This window comes from Dasypus novemcinctus, chromosome 11 (genome assembly GCF_030445035.2).
Source record: "Dasypus novemcinctus isolate mDasNov1 chromosome 11, mDasNov1.1.hap2, whole genome shotgun sequence".
In the NCBI taxonomy this organism is placed as follows: Eukaryota; Metazoa; Chordata; class Mammalia; order Cingulata; family Dasypodidae; genus Dasypus; species Dasypus novemcinctus.
This window is the reverse complement of record NC_080683.1, coordinates 34,068,567-34,086,081: the sequence shown is the minus strand read 5'-3', so window position 1 is coordinate 34,086,081 and position 17,515 is coordinate 34,068,567. Positions and strand designations below refer to the sequence as shown.

Sequence of the window (17,515 nt, the reverse complement as noted above, 5' to 3'; positions counted from 1 at the left end):
GAAGGAGTCTACTACCTGTTTTTTATTTATTTTTATACTTTCTTTCTTTTTTTTTCTTTTTTTTTTTTAAGATTTATTTATTTATTTAATTCGCCCCCTCCCCCGGTTGTCTGTTTTCTGTGTCTATTTGCTGCGTCTTGTTTCTTTGGCCGTTTCTGTTGTCGTCAGCGGCACGGGAAGTGTGGGCGGCACCATTCCTGGGCAGGCTGCACTTTTTTTTTCGCGCTGGGCAGCTCTCCTTACAGGGTACACTCCTTGCGTGTGGGGCTCCCCTACGCAGGGGACACCCCTGCGTGGGGCGGCACTCCTTGCGCGCATCGGCACTGCACATGGGCCAGCCCCACACAGGTCAAGGAGGCCCGGGGTTTGAATCGCGGACCTCCCATGTGGTAGATGGACGCCCTAACCACTGGGCCAAGTCCGTTTCCCTCTACTACCTGTTAATCTGAATATTTTGGCTTCCAGTCTTTTGCTTCATTTATTTATTTATTTATTTTAAAATTTAAAGCATGAAATTACCACACACAAAAATGAATAGTCCGTGTCTGTGGAAATTTCTAGATTGATAACTGGGAATTTCTGGCTGTGCTTTTAAGTTTCTTAAAATAAGGCCAATTGATATGGCATCACTAACTTTGATGATTTGATGATTATTCTATATGATTTTCTGCTTTAAACAATTATAGCTATTGCCGTTTTAATAACTTTAGTCAAATAAGGTAATTCTGCCTGATTACAATTGCATTTCCGAATTGGGCAATAGTATTTTTAGCATCTCACAGTGAGTCACCTTTACCCATAAATTCCTTTTCCTTACCCCTTTTTCATATCTGCCCTGTGAATTTTAAATGGTGACTTATCTTTCCTGTTCCTATATAGAAAGATGCTGACTTCCAAATTTGCCCCTTACCTAACCAGTTACAATGCACTCAATTCTTCACTGGTAAAATACACATTCTTTACTGGCATTCTAAAATATGTGCCAATCTAAAATATGTGCTAATGGTTAGGGAAGGCTAACAAATCTTGCTATACTGTGGCACTAAAATAGAGATACTGCATGACAGGATTCCAAGCAAGCTTTCAGAAACGTGTCTTGGCCAACAAGTACTCTATTTTTAGGCCTTCCATGTAATTGGTTATTTTTAAGGATGAAGCACACTGACCTTGGACTTTGATTGTTGAGCTTAGACCCATGGAGATCAAAATTGAGTTTGAAAACCCTTCAGTTACCAAGGAGATTCTACTCAAACCCTATTCACCAACAGTGCTCTCTTACTTTGTGGCCCTGAAGCAAGCATTTTGGGAGCAAAATTTCAGCCTGTGTTAAAAGTAGAGATCTTTGATATCATCAAGAGGTTGTATTCACTAAGTCGTATCACACAATTACTGGGGACTTAGTTGATTTGGCAAAATTTGTAGCTTGATGTGGAATAGTTTACTTTTGAGGAAGGGAAATGATTTGAATTTAATCAATATGTATAGCTACTACTTTTTCTACTGCTTTGTATCTGTAGGGACAAGTTAAATACAACTCTGTGACATCTGTATGATGACTTCTATGCAACTATTTACATCACATTTACCATGAATATTCATTGAAAAGAGGCCATGGTCATACAGTATTGTTGAGCTTATAAAACATAATCCTAGTTTTGAAACAAAATATTTATATGTACACAGGAAAAAATTCCTGGACAGAAATAAATCAAAATGCATATTGTGGCTATTTCTGAAGAGGTGTGGATTATGGATAAATTTTATTTTCTATTTATACTTTTCTTTGTCTTCCAAATTTGCACAGTGGCTTATATTACTTTTACAAATTAGAAAAACCCTGTCAACATTTAAAAAAAGACCCACGTAGTAATGATCAGATATGTATATTAGGTTACCAAAGATAAAATCAGGCTATTGTTTGTTCTTTTGCTTTTAGAAGGCATCAGGAACTAAACCCAGGACCTCCCATGTGGGAAGCAGACCCTCAACTGTTTGAGCCATATCCACTCCCCTCTCAACTTCTTTAATGCTGCTGAGGGAGAAGACACATGATGCCTTCCCTGGTTGATGACAGCATCTCTAAAGGAACTTTTTCACACCTCTGTTAATAGCAATCCAGGAAGAGACCCATCCTTTTAACATTTCGTTTTGGATCTATTATGTAGATTAAGCAATCACTGTGGGTTATCCAGTGTGGTTTCTATTTACCTATTTAAAAATTTCTTTTAAGCCTTCAGATCTTGTCAACATTTTTGTTCCTTTTAAAAGTAATTAAATCAGAATTTTGTTTTTATTAATTCAATAAACATTTTCTAAACTCCAATGTGCATGGTCTGTGCTGGGTGACTGGAACACAAGGAAGAACAAGGCTAGTCCCAGGACCTAAGGGGCTCACCAGGTTATGTGGAGTCCTAACAAGAAAAGTGCTAGTCCATCTCTTAGAAAAGTTGGCACAAGGATATATATATATTAGTATATGTACTATTTCAAGCCACAATGCTTTTTATTTTATTTTATTTATTTTTTATGATATCAGGACTGGGGACTGAGCTTGGGATCTTGTTTTTGGGAGGCTGGCTCTCAGTCACTGAGTCACATCAGCTCCTCTGAGTTGTTTTTTTGTTTTTTTGTTTGCTTATATATTTTTTAGGAGGCCCCAGGAACTGAACCCAGGACCTTCAATATGGGAAGCAGGCACTCAACTGCTTGAGCCACATCCACTCCCTATGGGTTCTTCATAAAAATCTATTTCAATCACTGACTCATTAACCAAATAATTATTGAGAGTTACCTATACATTTAGATCTTGTGATGGAAGAAGAGTTATTGGAAGAATAACAGAATTATTATTATATAGGACCAGTTCCTGATTTCAAGTAGCTTATTATCTTAATATGTCATTCTTTTTGAAAGAATTTTTCCCAGAGGCAAAAAACAAAACAAAACAAAACAAACAAAAACAAACAAAAAACACCATATAAATACTGAATTTTAGTTAGAAGTTTTATTTATCTCAGAAGTACGGGTTAGAATTCTTAATTAAAACTAAACAAATGTTCTGAATAATGGAACAAAATTTCTCACTGTTGGAGAAGGGGAGTTATAAATATGAAATATGGAAAAACTAAAATGAACCCTGTGGTATAGGATTAGATATTGAGCACACTTGATACCCGGATTTTTGTTTCTAAAAACTCTTATCCTCTAAAAGGAAATAGGTTTCCTTGGAGAAATATTATAGGGCTGGGTCCTGGAAAGTATAAAAGTCTGGAACATCTGGAGCCAGAAAGTAAGAAAATGCTCAAAGACAGATGCAGACATATGAAAGGAAATAGGAACCAATTAGAAGGGGTTCCCACTGGCCAAATCTATGAACATTAAAATAAGTAAAGATAGTAACAGATTATAACCCATTGAAGAAAATGAGAATCCATGATTTCATAAATAGTTGAGGGAGATGGGAAAATTCCTTCTTATAGTAAAATGCCAATTAATACATGTGGAAGAAATGGTGGAATTAGAAAATCACCTTTTGGCAACTATCATAGCAATAATCGAACTATCACTTGGTGTTAAAACTGGTGGGCAAAAGTTTAATGTGTAACAGGATAGTAATATAATTTCAAAGAATCTCCCTGGAAACACTTATTAATTAAAGAAGGAAAAGTAGTTACTTTAAAGAAGAGAAAGCTGGTAGTCTTCAGGGATATTCCTGGCAAAAATGCAAAACCTGAATCCAATCATGAGGTAACATTAGGAAAACCCAAACTGAGGGGTAGTCTAAAAATAATTGGCTTGGACACATCAGAAATGTCAAGGTCATGGAAGATAAGGAATGACTGAGCAACTGTTGAGAATAAAGTGGACACGACATGCTAACTGAATGCAGTATGTGAGCCAGGATTTTATTTTGCTAGAAAGGAGAAATTTGAAAATCTGTGTATAAGCTAGTAATATTGTATAAATTCTAATTTCCTGATTTTGATAATTGTGCAGCATTTATGTAAGAGAATGCTCTTGTTCTTGTTTTTAGGACAGTGAGGGGTAGATATCATGTCTGCAACTTATTCTCAAACAGTTCATTGAATAAAACAATATGTATTTACTTATATTCATAAAGAGAATGATGAGGCAAATATAGCAACATGTTAACATTTGGGGAATCTGGGTAAAGGATAATGGGGAGAAGATATTTTTCTTTCAACTTTTCTGTAAATCTCAAATATCAAGGAATGCTTTAAAAAGCTAAAAAAAAAAAAAAAAAAAAATGTACTTCCCGGTAAAGTCCTCAGGACATCTGCCTGAGGGGAAGGGTTTAAGAGCCTTTACTTCTTTCAGTGCAACTAGTATCAGTGCAGATGGTCTCATAGAAAAAAAAAGAAGTTTCATATGTGAATATAGGGGCAGGGGGGCAGAATCACAGTGGGAGGAAGTAATTAGACAGGTGAAATCTGAAGGTTCATTCATCTCTGGACTACTATATATTTTTTTATATTAGTAAAAAAGTTTATAAACAAATCCTAAAAGTAGGATGAAAAGCGACTGTTGATACCTTTGTAGCTCAAAAGACCCTGAAGAGTGAAAAGTTAAACAACAGAAAATCTACCTTGTTTGAGGATCTGAAAGAAGCCTTTTTTTTTTGCTGTCACATTGTGAGTAGAGTAGAAAGTTACTAGAAATGAACTAGAAGTATATAAACAGCAGAATGTTATTATTAATCTCATTTTACAAAGGAGTCATTAAATGACTTGCCCAGGTCTCTAAGTAAGGGTTGGTGTTTGTTTCCCAAATCTTGGGCTTTTGACTGGAGAACAAATGGAGTGAATGAACACTCTGCAGGTCCCAACTCTCTCTACATGATCCTGTGGCTATATCCTTCCTTAGGCTCCATCATCAAGACCAGCCTTATAAATACATAGATTCATTTATTTAGTGAATAGTTATTCTCCCTGTCAGGCACTGTGATTGGCAAGGAGATAAAATAGTGAATGAGTTAGATAAGATCCCTTTTCATAAGGAGCTTATATTTTTACTTTGGTTGGAGAAATAGATAGTAAACAAGAACCTAAATACTTCAACAAGACATTTTTAGTTTCTGAGAAATATCAAGAAGGAAACACATAGGATGATAAAAAGGGGACTTTTCCAGGGAAGACCTCACTGAGGAGGGTTCATTTGAGTTGATGCCTGCATGACCTGAAAAATCCAGTATGTCAAGCTTTAGAGGCATATTGTTCAGATCATGAGGAATGGACCTAAGGTGGGGTGTTCTTAAAACAGGAAGAAGGCCAATGTCTGTGCTCTCTTGAATGAGGAGTGTGGTAAGAGAGGATGTAGGAAAGATAGGCAGGGGCCAGGCGATGTAGGCGCTGTAGTCCATAGTAAAGAATTTGCGCAATGGAAAGCCGTTCAGTTGTTTTTTATCAGAGGACTAACATGAACCTAGAGTGACCAACCAACCCAGTTTTCTGGAACTGAAGTGTTTCCTGGAATGTGGGACTTTCAGTTTTTAAACCATGACAGCCCTGGGCAAACTGAGACATTGGACACCCTAGCACATGACTGGTTTATGCTTTAAAAGGAACACTCTAATTTATGGATGAACCCTTGGTGAAATAATGTCAAAGATTTGTTTTAATATAATTCAGCTAGAGAAAAATGAGGTTGGGGGAGTGAAGTTGAAAAAAGATTGGCCATGTGTTGATAATTGTTTTCATGGATAGTGGAGCTCATTGTACCATTCTAGATTATCTTTGAAAGTTCCAAAAGATAATAAAAGGATGGTTCTGGTTGCTATATGGAGAATGCTTTGTAAGGTGTAGCACATGATGCAATTAGGAACACCAGATAAGAGACCTTTCAGGTAAAACGTGTTTGTGGCTTGGATTAAGTAAGTAGGGATGGAGATTGTGAGAAGCAAGGAGATTTGAGATATGTTTAATATGTAGCTCAATGAATGGGCTATAGGATTTTGGGGAAAGTACAGATTTAGACCTTTTGACATTTAGAGGTCATCAGAGAGATTGTTGCAAAGGAGTGGTAAGTGAGGGAAGATGATAAACTAGCAAAGACAGGCTCAGTGAAACCCAAAATAATAATAGTGCTCAAGGAGAGAATGGTTACCCATGTAAAGTGCCATAGAGAAGTTGAGCGAAATGAGGTCTAATCCTTGGGTCTGGGGGCAAAAGCAGGACTGGGTTGAGGTAGGAGAGAATAAAGATGGCTAAGAGAGACTATAGAGCCAGGCTAGATTCTTTTGAAAACTTTTGCTCTTATTTGAGGAGGAGCAGAAAGACAGCTTTAGGAGTTTCTAATGTCAAAAGAAAGTTTTTATTACAAATTTTTATTGTGGTACAATAAATGACTTTCATGTGTACAAGTCACTTATATTAAGTATGTTCGCAATATTGTACTACGAACACCACCATCCATTACCAAAACTTTTTCATCACCCCAAACAGAAACTTGTACTCATTAAGCAATGACTCCCCATCCTGGCCTTGCCCCTCTTCTAGCCCCAACCCCTGGTGCTATGCATTCTCCATATAGCAACCAGAATCATCCTCTTATTATCTTTTGGAACTTTCAAACATAATCTAGAATGGTACAATGAGCTCCACTATCCATCAAAGCAATTATCAACACATGGCCAAAATGTTGTAATGTCAAATGTTGTAATGTTAAATTTCTTACATTAGGTGGTGGGTCAAGTATATTTATTGTTTTTTATTTTTTAGTAAATCTTAGGTATTATGTAATTTAAACAAATTCTACATGCTAGAATTTGCACAGTACTCCTAACTAGTGCTTCTCAAAATATGGTCCTCAGAGCAGCAACTCTGCGGATCTTATTAGAAATGCAAAACCAGGGAACGAATTCCAGATTTCTGAAATCAGAAACCCCAGCAATCTGAGGTTTAACAAACGCCCCAGGTGATTCTAAGGCAGCTTAAGTGTTCTAGGGATGGACTAAAGCATATTTAATGCTTACACTGTTGAAATTCCCCACTGTTCTACAGTTTTCATGTGCCATTTCTTGGCGTCTGCAGTATTTTATGTCTGGACCAAATTTCAAAGGGTACTTACTAATTTATACAAAGCTACAGTTTAAATATTTCAATTGAAAGTTAACTGGACTAATTTCTATTATGCTTTTAACTTAGCATATCCAATAGCCATCTTTTCTAATTCAACTGCTAAATTATTCAGTCGCAGTTTTTGTATGTCTATTCTTTTTTTACGAAGAATGAAAATCCCTCTAAAATTGCTCTGCAAACCTTCAGAACAATTTCTTGAAGTTCTGGTGGTTAGAGGAAGTGATGACAGAACAGTTCTGGGTTTCTCTCTATTTTCCAGAAGCCAGTTTCCACCCAGAAATAAGGGAAACACCATCGTCTGAACAACTGTCATTCCCCTACTGTGAGACACCTCAGCTCATATTCCAAGTATCTTTAATGGCAGTGATTGAGCACACCTTGTTGAGATAAGTGCCTGAAAATTTGCATGTATATTTAATGTCAGCAAATTTTAAAAACTTTCCCCCTTATTTGTAAAGTAATTTCTGAGATAATTTATCTTTATATCTGACTAATCTCCATTTGGCTGTACAAAGTTAGCCTCAGGTAAACTCTGATGCAGGTGAAATTTGTCTGTGACACCATATCCGCTTTTTGTTCTTTTAAACCCTTGTTCGGGCCTGCCTGTTTTCCCAGGACAGGCTTACCCTCCTTCCTGCTGGTGAGCTCTCCAGATTCTTGGCTGTTTAGGTGTCCTCACCATGCCCTACCCTTGGTCACCCCTACCTGCCTTTCTACTACAAAACATTAAGCTTTAGGGTCCCTATTGCCATGGGGTTCTGATCTTCTGACAAAGGTACTAACACATTTAAATGGAATCAATCAGTCTTACTTACAGTGTTCAGCCTGTGGCTTTCACATTTCTTTTACGAAAGCCATTCATTTAAATAGAAGTAAAACAAGCTAATGCAGAATTCAATTAATCCAGTGGATGGAGGGTTAGAGTTTTGGAGCTCAGCAGATGGTTCTTTTCTCTGGGGTGAAAAGGGCCTATCTAAGGTAATGGTTCTCTAACCAGCTGCACTTTGGAAGCACATGGGGAGCACTGTATGTATGTATGTGTGTGTGTGTGCAGGAAGGGAGGAGATGCCCAAGTCCCATCCCCGCAGATTTTGATTTGATTGGTTGGGGAATTGGCCTGGTTATTGGTAATTTTAAACCTTCCCAGATATTCCTAATATGGTCCTTCAACTGTATCATACATTAGGATCACTTCAAGGGCTTGTTAAAACACAGGTTTCTGGGCCCCACTCCAGTTTCTGGTTCAGTTGGTCTGGAATGGGGCCTGACAATTTGTATTACTGGCAAGTTCCCAGGGGCTGATGATGATGCTGTTGTAGGGACCACCTTTTGAGAACCACTGCTCTAGTGAAAATTGGAAAATCACTGTTTTATCTTGCCTGGGAAATACAGCCATCTCTCCCCCACCTCCCCTTTTATTTATTTATTTATTTAACATTTTAAACTTCTTAATTCATTCCTCTTTGCCACTGGCAGTTCATGAGGGCTCCTCTCTTTTTTAATGATTTATTTTGAATTTTTTACTTGAATTTCTAATCCCTACTCACATTCCCTCTTCTCTCAGGCACTCCTTCTAATTCATTTGATATGTGACCTTTAATAATTTTGTGGAAATACCCTTTTTTAAAAAATCCCATTTGAAGTAATAACTCCAACCCTGAGAATTACAGTCACAGAGTGTTTGCTCAGAGGAGATTTTAAATCTGGGGCATTAGTTTCTTGGGAAACTATTCTGCCCTAGACTGCTAAGACTGTCAAATACTTTTTACCCTAAAGTTTCATATTTGTTACAATCATTATTATTTAAAGAAATGATATGTTGAAACCTCTAATAAATAATAATTAGTGTTGCCTTTCTTGTAGTTATAACTCACTTTTTTTTAATAGCAGGAAATATCTTTGGGATATTTATTATCCTTGAGGGTGAAACACAACTAACACAAAAAATGGAGGGGAAACAACATAAATCATTCATAGATTATCTTTAAGATTATATAAAAACATGTGGATAAAGTATAAGTGGTGATTTAGTTTCCCATGGGTTTCCTGGTTTCACATGGTTTCTAATCCCACTGTTTTTAGTCCAACCTTTTTTATATGATACACTCTCTTAATAAGGCTAATGAGACTTTCGTCAAAACCTTGTGGCTGGCTTTCAAATACCAGAAAAGCAAACTAACAAAATGACCCATGCCAAAAATCAATGTATGTATTGATTTTTAACTAGTCATAATATTCTGGAAGGCTGTCAGTTTTCTGATCCTTTGATATGTGTGGGGCACAGTGCTTGTGACTGACTCATCAAAGCTACTTAAGATGTGTTTGTGTTGTATCTCTACATCTATCACATTTATTTTTTATAAATATTTCTACATTTATTTGGCTTAAAATTCAATTTGTCTCATAAAATTAGCTTTGGAGAAATAGTTGGTGATTGAAACATGAATTCTGGGGATTGAATCACATCCCTCACAAAAGACACGCTCAAGTTTTAATACACATTCCTATGGGTGTGAGCCCATTTGTAAATAGGACCTTTGAATATGTTGCTATTAAGGCGTCGACTCATTTGTGAATAAGATCATCATAGATCTTATTTAGATGAAGTCAAACTGAATCAGGGTAGGCCTTAATCCATATGGCCAAAGTCCTTAAATGGGGACTCTAGACAGAGACATAATGACTTAGTAGGAAAAGTAGAAACCAGAAGGAAAATGAAGTCATATGACAGGCAGAGATATAAATCAAGGAAACCCAGGGATTGTGGTAAACCAGCACCAGAACGTTACAGACACTGGGAGAACACGCGACCTGTTGAGACCTTGATTTTTGGGCTTCTACCTCCAAAACCATGTGACAATAAATATCTATTGTTTAAGCCAACTGATTATGTGGCATTTGTCATAGTGGCCCTGGCAAACTGAGACAGACATGCATATAAAATTGACAAATGTCACTAATTTAGTTATGGAATACTGAAGTTTCTTAGATATAAAATTAAGGAAGAAAATGTATATTATTGTTGTTTTTAAAAATTCATCCAAATCTTCCTTTGTTCATAGGTACTATGCCCTATGTAGCTTATTTCCTAAAGTACGTGGTGCAATGATATGTACAAATGTTTAGTTCAACTGATTTAATTTCTTTTTTTAAATTTCTTTTTTAATTTATTTCTCTCCCCCCACCCCAGTTGTCTGCTCTCTGTGTCCATTCACTGTGTGTTCTCCTGTGACCGCTTCTATCCTTATCAGTGGCTCCGGGAAACTGTGTTTCTTTTTGTTGCGTCATCTTGCTGCGTCAGCTCTCCGTGTGGGTGGCACCATTCCTGGGCAGGCTGCACTTTCTTTCGCGCTGGGCGGCTCTCCTTATGGGGCGCACTCCTTGCATGTGGGGCTCCCCTACGCGGGGGACACCCCTGCGTGGCAGGGCACTCCTTGCACGCATCAGCACTGTGCATGGGCCAGCTCCACACGGGTCAAGGAGGCCGGGACTTTGAACCACGGACCTCCCACGTGGTAGGCAGACGCCCTAACCACTGGGCCAAGTCCACTTCCCTCAACTGATTTAATTAAGACCCACTTCTGAGATATGTCTGTGTATTTGTTTGGTGATGTCCCCTGTGTCGCTTCTTTGGCATTCCTTCTAATCAGTGGGAAATCCATTAGATGCAGAAGCTCTGTAGTCAGATGCTCTCTGAAAATCATTTTCTCCCTATAGTAAAACTTGGTCCAGGAAAGAGTACATGGTACCAGTTTTGTGGGAAAATGTATTTTTTCTTCCATGTACACTGTTGTTAAACCATTTAAAAATGAAGATTTTTTTTTTTCATAATTTCTGTACTTACTGATGTGTATTCAATTTGTTATGGGTGGTGATTTTTCATTTAAAAAATGTTTGTTCAAGAATTCACCACATTTTGTTCATATGGTTTAAAATATATCCCTAAGTGTACATCTCTATACATTTCTCAATTCATTTGCTCATCAGTCTATTTATATGACTCCTTTTCCAGCTTTTCAAGGTCATTTAGAATTCTAATCCTGTCTCCAAAGCAGTAACCACTCATTTCAATTTGCTATTATCTGTAAACTTAATCACCACGCGCTCAACTCCATCAACCACACAACTGATGAAAATGTTGAATAGCCTCCAATATAAGATGAAACACTGTGTAATGTCATTTTGTAAGCACTATTCTTTCCACAGCCTCAGTTTGAATCTCAAACCAAATAATTTTTCAAATAGTTGTCTACTAGCCTTTATTTTTTCATGCAATTAATATGTATTATAATACAAAATTAAGATATCATTACCATTTTAAAATTATATTACTTTCTTTCAATCTATGAAGTCTTTTAAAGCAGAAAATGCATGCCTATAGATTTTGGTGTCCCTGTCAAGTCAGTAGTTCTTCAAAGGCAGGGTCTATGTGATGTATTTCTGTGTCTACTCCCTCTTCTCCCTTGCCATGGGATATAGGCTCACATTAGGGACATAATACAATAACAAGCAGATATTATTTGAGTATCAAAATAAAAAATCTATTGTATACTACCTTGTTTTTTTCAAACAATATTTTTGATAGCTTGTTCCAAAATAGAATTCAAAGCTTTATGAGCCCTGATTTAACAGGTTCATTTTTTTTTTTTTGTAAAATTTTGTAACAATGAGATATTTTAACTCTAATCAGTTAAGACTGCTTTCTGTTTTACTCTGCAACTTCCCCTCTATCATACTTGCCTTCTGTTGTTGGATGGTGTTGCAATAGCAGAGGGTACTTTTGAGATCTGACTAAGATGAAGGTGAATAGGGGATTTTTTGTTTGGGTTTAATGACATATATTTAAGTGGTTTGCAATGCAATTACTCCCATGTACAGTTAGCTGCCCTGGTGTAGAAATGGCTTCCAGGAATACACCTTCCATTCACTGGGCTGTGCTTATGCACATTTAGGATGTGTGAGGACAGGAGTGGTTCCTGAAGTGGTTACTGGTAGTATGAGGGTAGCAGAGGAGTTTCAAGGTCGAAAGGTATGGATCCAGAAACTAGTCTGTGGAAAATTCTTCCAAATCTTACAGTTCATATGTGGAAAAAGAACTTGATAGAGGTTTACCCAAATTTGACAGCATTCCTTAAAATTTGTATGACATCCCTGATCACGAATTGTGAAGCTAAAAGAAAGTTTTTGAAATGATCAATAATGAAAAAACAAATATCAGTAATTTGTGCTAGAGGAAAGACTGAATTATATTCCAAATCTTTATTAACTATTACAAAATTTTCCTATGAAGAGGCAAGTAAAGAATATGTGTCCTCCTAAAATGTAGAAAAAAGTGTAATAGAGATGGTCAGGAAGTTAATTTAAAATATGAGATTCTCCTTTCTGGATTTTGTGATGTTTATGGTATTTTTCAGTTTTCTAACAATTGTAATTTGTTGTACTTTTCTTTCTCATTCTACATAAGTGTTTGTTTTCATGAGACATTTGTATTTTTAAAATTGTTTTATTTAAAGAGAACCCCCCTTGTGGCAGTTTTATATTATTTATGAATTTCATAAGGGAGATATTGATTATGTTTGTAAGCTGGTCTGTTCCTCTGGGCATGATACCCCTTTGATTGTATTAAGTTCAGAGGTTTCATTTTTACTTTATTAAATCAAGGTTAGGGCTTTGATTCAACCATGTCATTAGGGTGTGCAGGGTTGAGTTCCTGCCCCCTTGGTAGGCTGATAAAACAGACTCTCTTACAGGGAAGTAGACACACAAAGAAGAAGAACATAGAGGAAAAGAGAAAGCTTATTAGACATGTCAGAGGCCTAGGGAAGGGAGATGAGCCTGATAGTCTACAGCTGACTTTGTGATGAGAACAGAGCAGCTGAGCCCAGAAAGAAATGAGCCCCAGGGAGAGAGGTGAGCCTTATGCCATCCTCCAGCTGAGATCAGAAGAAGCCAGGACCACGGTTGCCTTAAGAGGGAAGAGGAAGGCTGAACCCTCATAGACATAACCTGCCATCTTGTGTCAACACATGGCAACAGACTTTGGGTGAGAAAGTACCTCTTTTTTTTTTAAGATTTATTTTTATTTTATTTATTTCTCTCCCCTCCCCCCCTCAGTTGTCTGCTCTCTGTGTCCATTCACTGTGTGTTCTTTTGTGTCAGCTTGCATTCTTGTCAGTGGCACCGGGAATCTGTGTCTCTTTTCGTTGCGTCATCTTGCTGTGTCAGCTCTCCGTGTGGGCAGCGCCATTCCTGGGTAGGCTGCACTTTCTTTCGCGCTGGGCGGCTCTCCTTACGGGGTGCACTCCTTGCGTGTGGGGCTCCCCTACGCGGGGACACCCCTGCATGGCACGGCACTCCTTGCACGCATCAGCATTGTGCATGGGCCAGCTGCACACGGGTCAAGGAGGCCTGGGGTTTGAACACTGGACCTCCCATGTGGTAGGCGGACGCTCTATCCGTTGAGCCAAATCTGCTCCCAGAAAGTACCTCTTATGGTACCTTGAGTTGGACTCTTCAGGGCCTTGTGACTATAAACTTTTACCCCAAATAAATACCCTTTATAAAAGCCAACAGAGTTCTGGTACTTTGCATCAGCACCCCTTTGGCTAACTAATACACCTCTGATTGAATGAACTTCCAGTCCAACAAAACACGTATTTTCCCTTGAGTCTACCCATTCCCATTGTGTGGCAGTGATGCATTGATACCAAGTCTAGGGGTGAGTACTGGTTAATCTAAGGCAATCCATTCCCCTTGCCTGTGTTTGGTTTAGGGCTGATTAGCCTAATTCTCCAGGTGGACCAGGAAGCATGTAGCCCCAGTTGCTGCTGGCAGGTATCTTGAGGCTAGACTTAGATCTAAGCCAAACTAAGAGGAGGGCAGTACTGAGATAACTTCATGCCTGAGAAGACTACTTGAAAGCTGTTCTATCTTTGGGTATATATTATATAGGTTCTCTAGCATTTATAACAAAATCAAGGATTTCAAAAGTTAACATTTGTATTTTAAAAATAGTTTAAATTGCAAAATGAGTTGAAAATGTAAGCAATTATAGAAAAGTAGTGCCCATTTTTCTGAATGCTTTTTTCCAATATAGAAACTGTTCTAATTATTAAAATTTCAATAGTTTTTATGACATTAAAGTTATAAATATCAGCTTGGATGCTTTAAACTGCTTATTTATTAAGTGCCTTTAATTTATTAAAAAGCTGAAAATTTATTCAATGTAGAAATACAGAAAATTAGGAATAAGAGAAAGCAAATTTGTACATATCAGAAACTTTGTTATCTTGGTATATTTCCTTCTGGTCATTTCTCTATGTATGTTTTATTTGGGGAAAAAAAAGTCACTATATTTTACACCCTACTTTTTTTCTTTTACTCTATGTGATCCCAGGGGTTTGTCGCAGAAGGGCCTTCACATTTCACAAATTCAGGAGGCTCCTTGTGCGGTAAACTCTCTGTGTGACTGCCTGAGGCAGCACTCTGCATCTGGGTGACTGAGGCTTCAAGATAACAGGGGCATCTTCTTGGACCATCCATTTTATACATGGGCATAAAGGGCAGAGTAAACCTTTCCTGGCCATCTTCCAGTAACACCATACAAATTCAATATTTAGCTCTTGTGCTTTCTTCTCTCACTGGCTTTGTCTGTAGCTGTGTCCCACAGCTCTCCTCTTACAATGTTACACCTATACCTTTTCTTCACCTTGGGATGATCTGCTGACTCCAGTGGGTGAAAGTGTTCAGTACATTAACCTCATGACTGTTTTAATTATTGCATTTCAGTGTTACAGCATGTTGCATGGTTCTGATTTGACTTCCTTCTGCTAGTTTGTTTGGATTGATTTTCCATCTGCTCATTTTCAGGAATCTATACATTTATTATACTTGCCCTATCTCCAGTAACAGTTAATCTTCATGATTCTAATTTTCTTTTTGACAGAAAATGAAATATTGCTCACAATCCCATAAAGACTCCTAAATAATGGTGAAAAACCAAATTATATAATCAATTATAATGGAAAGCATCACATTCTCTAATAGTAAAAGTGCTAACTTATTAGTAACTAGAGACATATATTTTACACTTAGTTTATAATTTTTAGTCCTCTCATAGTTCTTGCCAAAGCACATATTTTACCAATATAGAATGTGGGTAGACCAGGTATTACTCAGAAAAACTGGACCTAGTTCTAGGCTGATAGGGTGAACTCTGGGATGATGCACTGTGCAATAAAATGCGTAACTCCTCTAGCCTTGGTTCTCAAAACTTAGTTTTCTAACTTTTATTTTAGGCAAACAGGATTGGCTGCTCATACCTAGCCTTAGAGAAAATGCAGCAAACAAAACAAATTTTTTTGAAAGGTTGAGTCCTTCCTCCTCAAAAGGAAAGAAAGGAAGAAGGATTAGAGGGGGTGGGGTAGCAAGGAAAGACCCAGAGTGGTTAGAAAACGGGGCAGAAAAGGCCAGGAGACAGGTGAAGGGAGGGCGGCCAGAGTGAGAGAAGTGAAGAAGTCTGGTCAATCCTTTTCCTTAAAAGTTAGAGAGATGTTATCTACGTGAATTAAGCTTTACCAGGTTTGATCTTTGTTCTAATCTAATATTTGTTTTGCAATAAGGCCATCTTATTAATGTATCAAATGTTATATAGAGAAAATTAGATATTAATTATATTATTTTTTGAGAATCCAGAGAACCTGGATACAAGTTTAAATTGTCTGAATTTAAATCTTTGAAATGTCTGCAAGTTATAAACAACTGTTTTAACATGTTCCACAAATCCTCTGTGGACAGTGCCACCCAAGATGCATTAATCCTGTTTTTCAGGTGCTCAATAAGGACAGAAAATGTATTCAGGTGTGCTCAAGCCAACTGCACTTTGCCCCTCTGTGTCCTCAGTGTGTTTGTAATTTTGTGGGCCAGTAGGAATTTCCATGGCTCACTAGGCTTTACGAATCAGTATATAAGACTAGCTTACCCAGTGACCACTCTGGCTTTAAGACAGCCAAGAGCGGAAGGGGAAGCCAGGAAGCCGCACTTACCTCTCTGCTGCCTTCCTTCCTCCTCCCTTAGCCATGCTTCTGGCTGGGGAGAAGGGGTAGATTGGGATCCTCCAAGAGCCGCAGCACTATCAACTCATCGGGTTTCTTTCACAAACACATAGATGCTTTTCTAAATCCAGCAGAAATATGACTCCCTGGCCTGATCATTACATTTGTGGTCAGGATCCCAGCACATAAACTGGCACTGCTGCTGGGAACTGTGAGTCATTCCTTTCAGGTCTTCCTGGAGTTGAACCTAGAGTCTCTTCAGAGGGAGAAGGGCAAGCTGTCAGGTGAGTTCATCATCATGATTTGCTAAGCAGTAACTTCCCTAGAGGCCTTATAAAGTACGTGAAGAGCCCTGCTCAAATTTCAGGAATATCATTGTTTCATTATATGTCCTTGGACAAGGTCACAACTTCTCTGAGCCTCAGTTTTTCTGGTTGTCATGCAAGAAATGATGTTACTCTGTTCATTCCACAGGGTTGGCACCAAAATTTAAACTGATAATATGTGAGAAATATTATGTAGATTTAGACAAATGAAAAACATTATTTATAGTTGTACTGGATACAGTATAAGGCATATTGGTTATTATTTATATCCTCTACATTTGCAAAAGAATTTAAGATTGCTATAAAATAGTAGAGGAGATAGGAAAGACTCAAAAAGGTAGAGACTATTAAGCAGGCCATTTATTTTATTGTTCAATGTCTGTGCAGCACACTGGAGATACGAGGATATATAAAATGTCCTGGGTTTATAATCTAGTAGTGAAGGTTAGACATATACACAAGCAATTTACAACATAATATGAGCTCTGTACAAAATGTGTACATGAAGTAATTGCTTATGATCATTTGAAAAAGAACAACGCTAAAGAAGTTTTCATGCAGAAGGGAGGCAATACAAGCCAGTTACAACATGCTGAGTACCCATTGTATGCACTACTCTAGGTATTTATATATTCAGTGAGGACTCCTAGGTAGAGGAAATGCCCTGAACCAAGGTGGGGAGGTAGGAATCCATGTATGAGGCATGGAAGGGAACAACAACTAGCTCAGATGGAGGCAGCATTCAGGTAAGAGTAAAATGACTAAGTATAACATCATGGGTGGTCTTAAATATAAAACCAATGTTTGGTTTTTATTCTGCAGATAATGCTTACAGGCTCATAAGTGGACTACCTCTATGTACGGTTAGATGAGCTCTGAATCTAGAAGTGCTTATATAAAAATTCTTCATTTTTGATAATAGATTTTCAACTTTATCTGCTCATCTGGAGCCCAAAGCTCCTAGAAATTTCTTAAGGCAATACATTGTAGCAGTTGAAGCAGTCGGTACCAGCCTTTTATTTATAGATATCAAAAAAGC

General features: G+C 37.7%; 1 protein-coding gene across 1 annotated transcript in view; it reads right to left on the bottom strand.

The window, feature by feature from the left end:
* The window catches only part of PTP4A1 (protein tyrosine phosphatase 4A1), a 49,048-nt gene extending 32,780 nt beyond the window's left edge, over positions 1-16,268 (bottom strand). The window contains exon 1 of the mRNA XM_071218533.1: positions 16,142-16,268. The gene's annotated coding sequence lies outside the window, so the exon portion shown is untranslated. The remainder of the gene's footprint in view (positions 1-16,141) is intronic.
* Between the last annotated feature and the right edge of the window lie 1,247 nt (positions 16,269-17,515).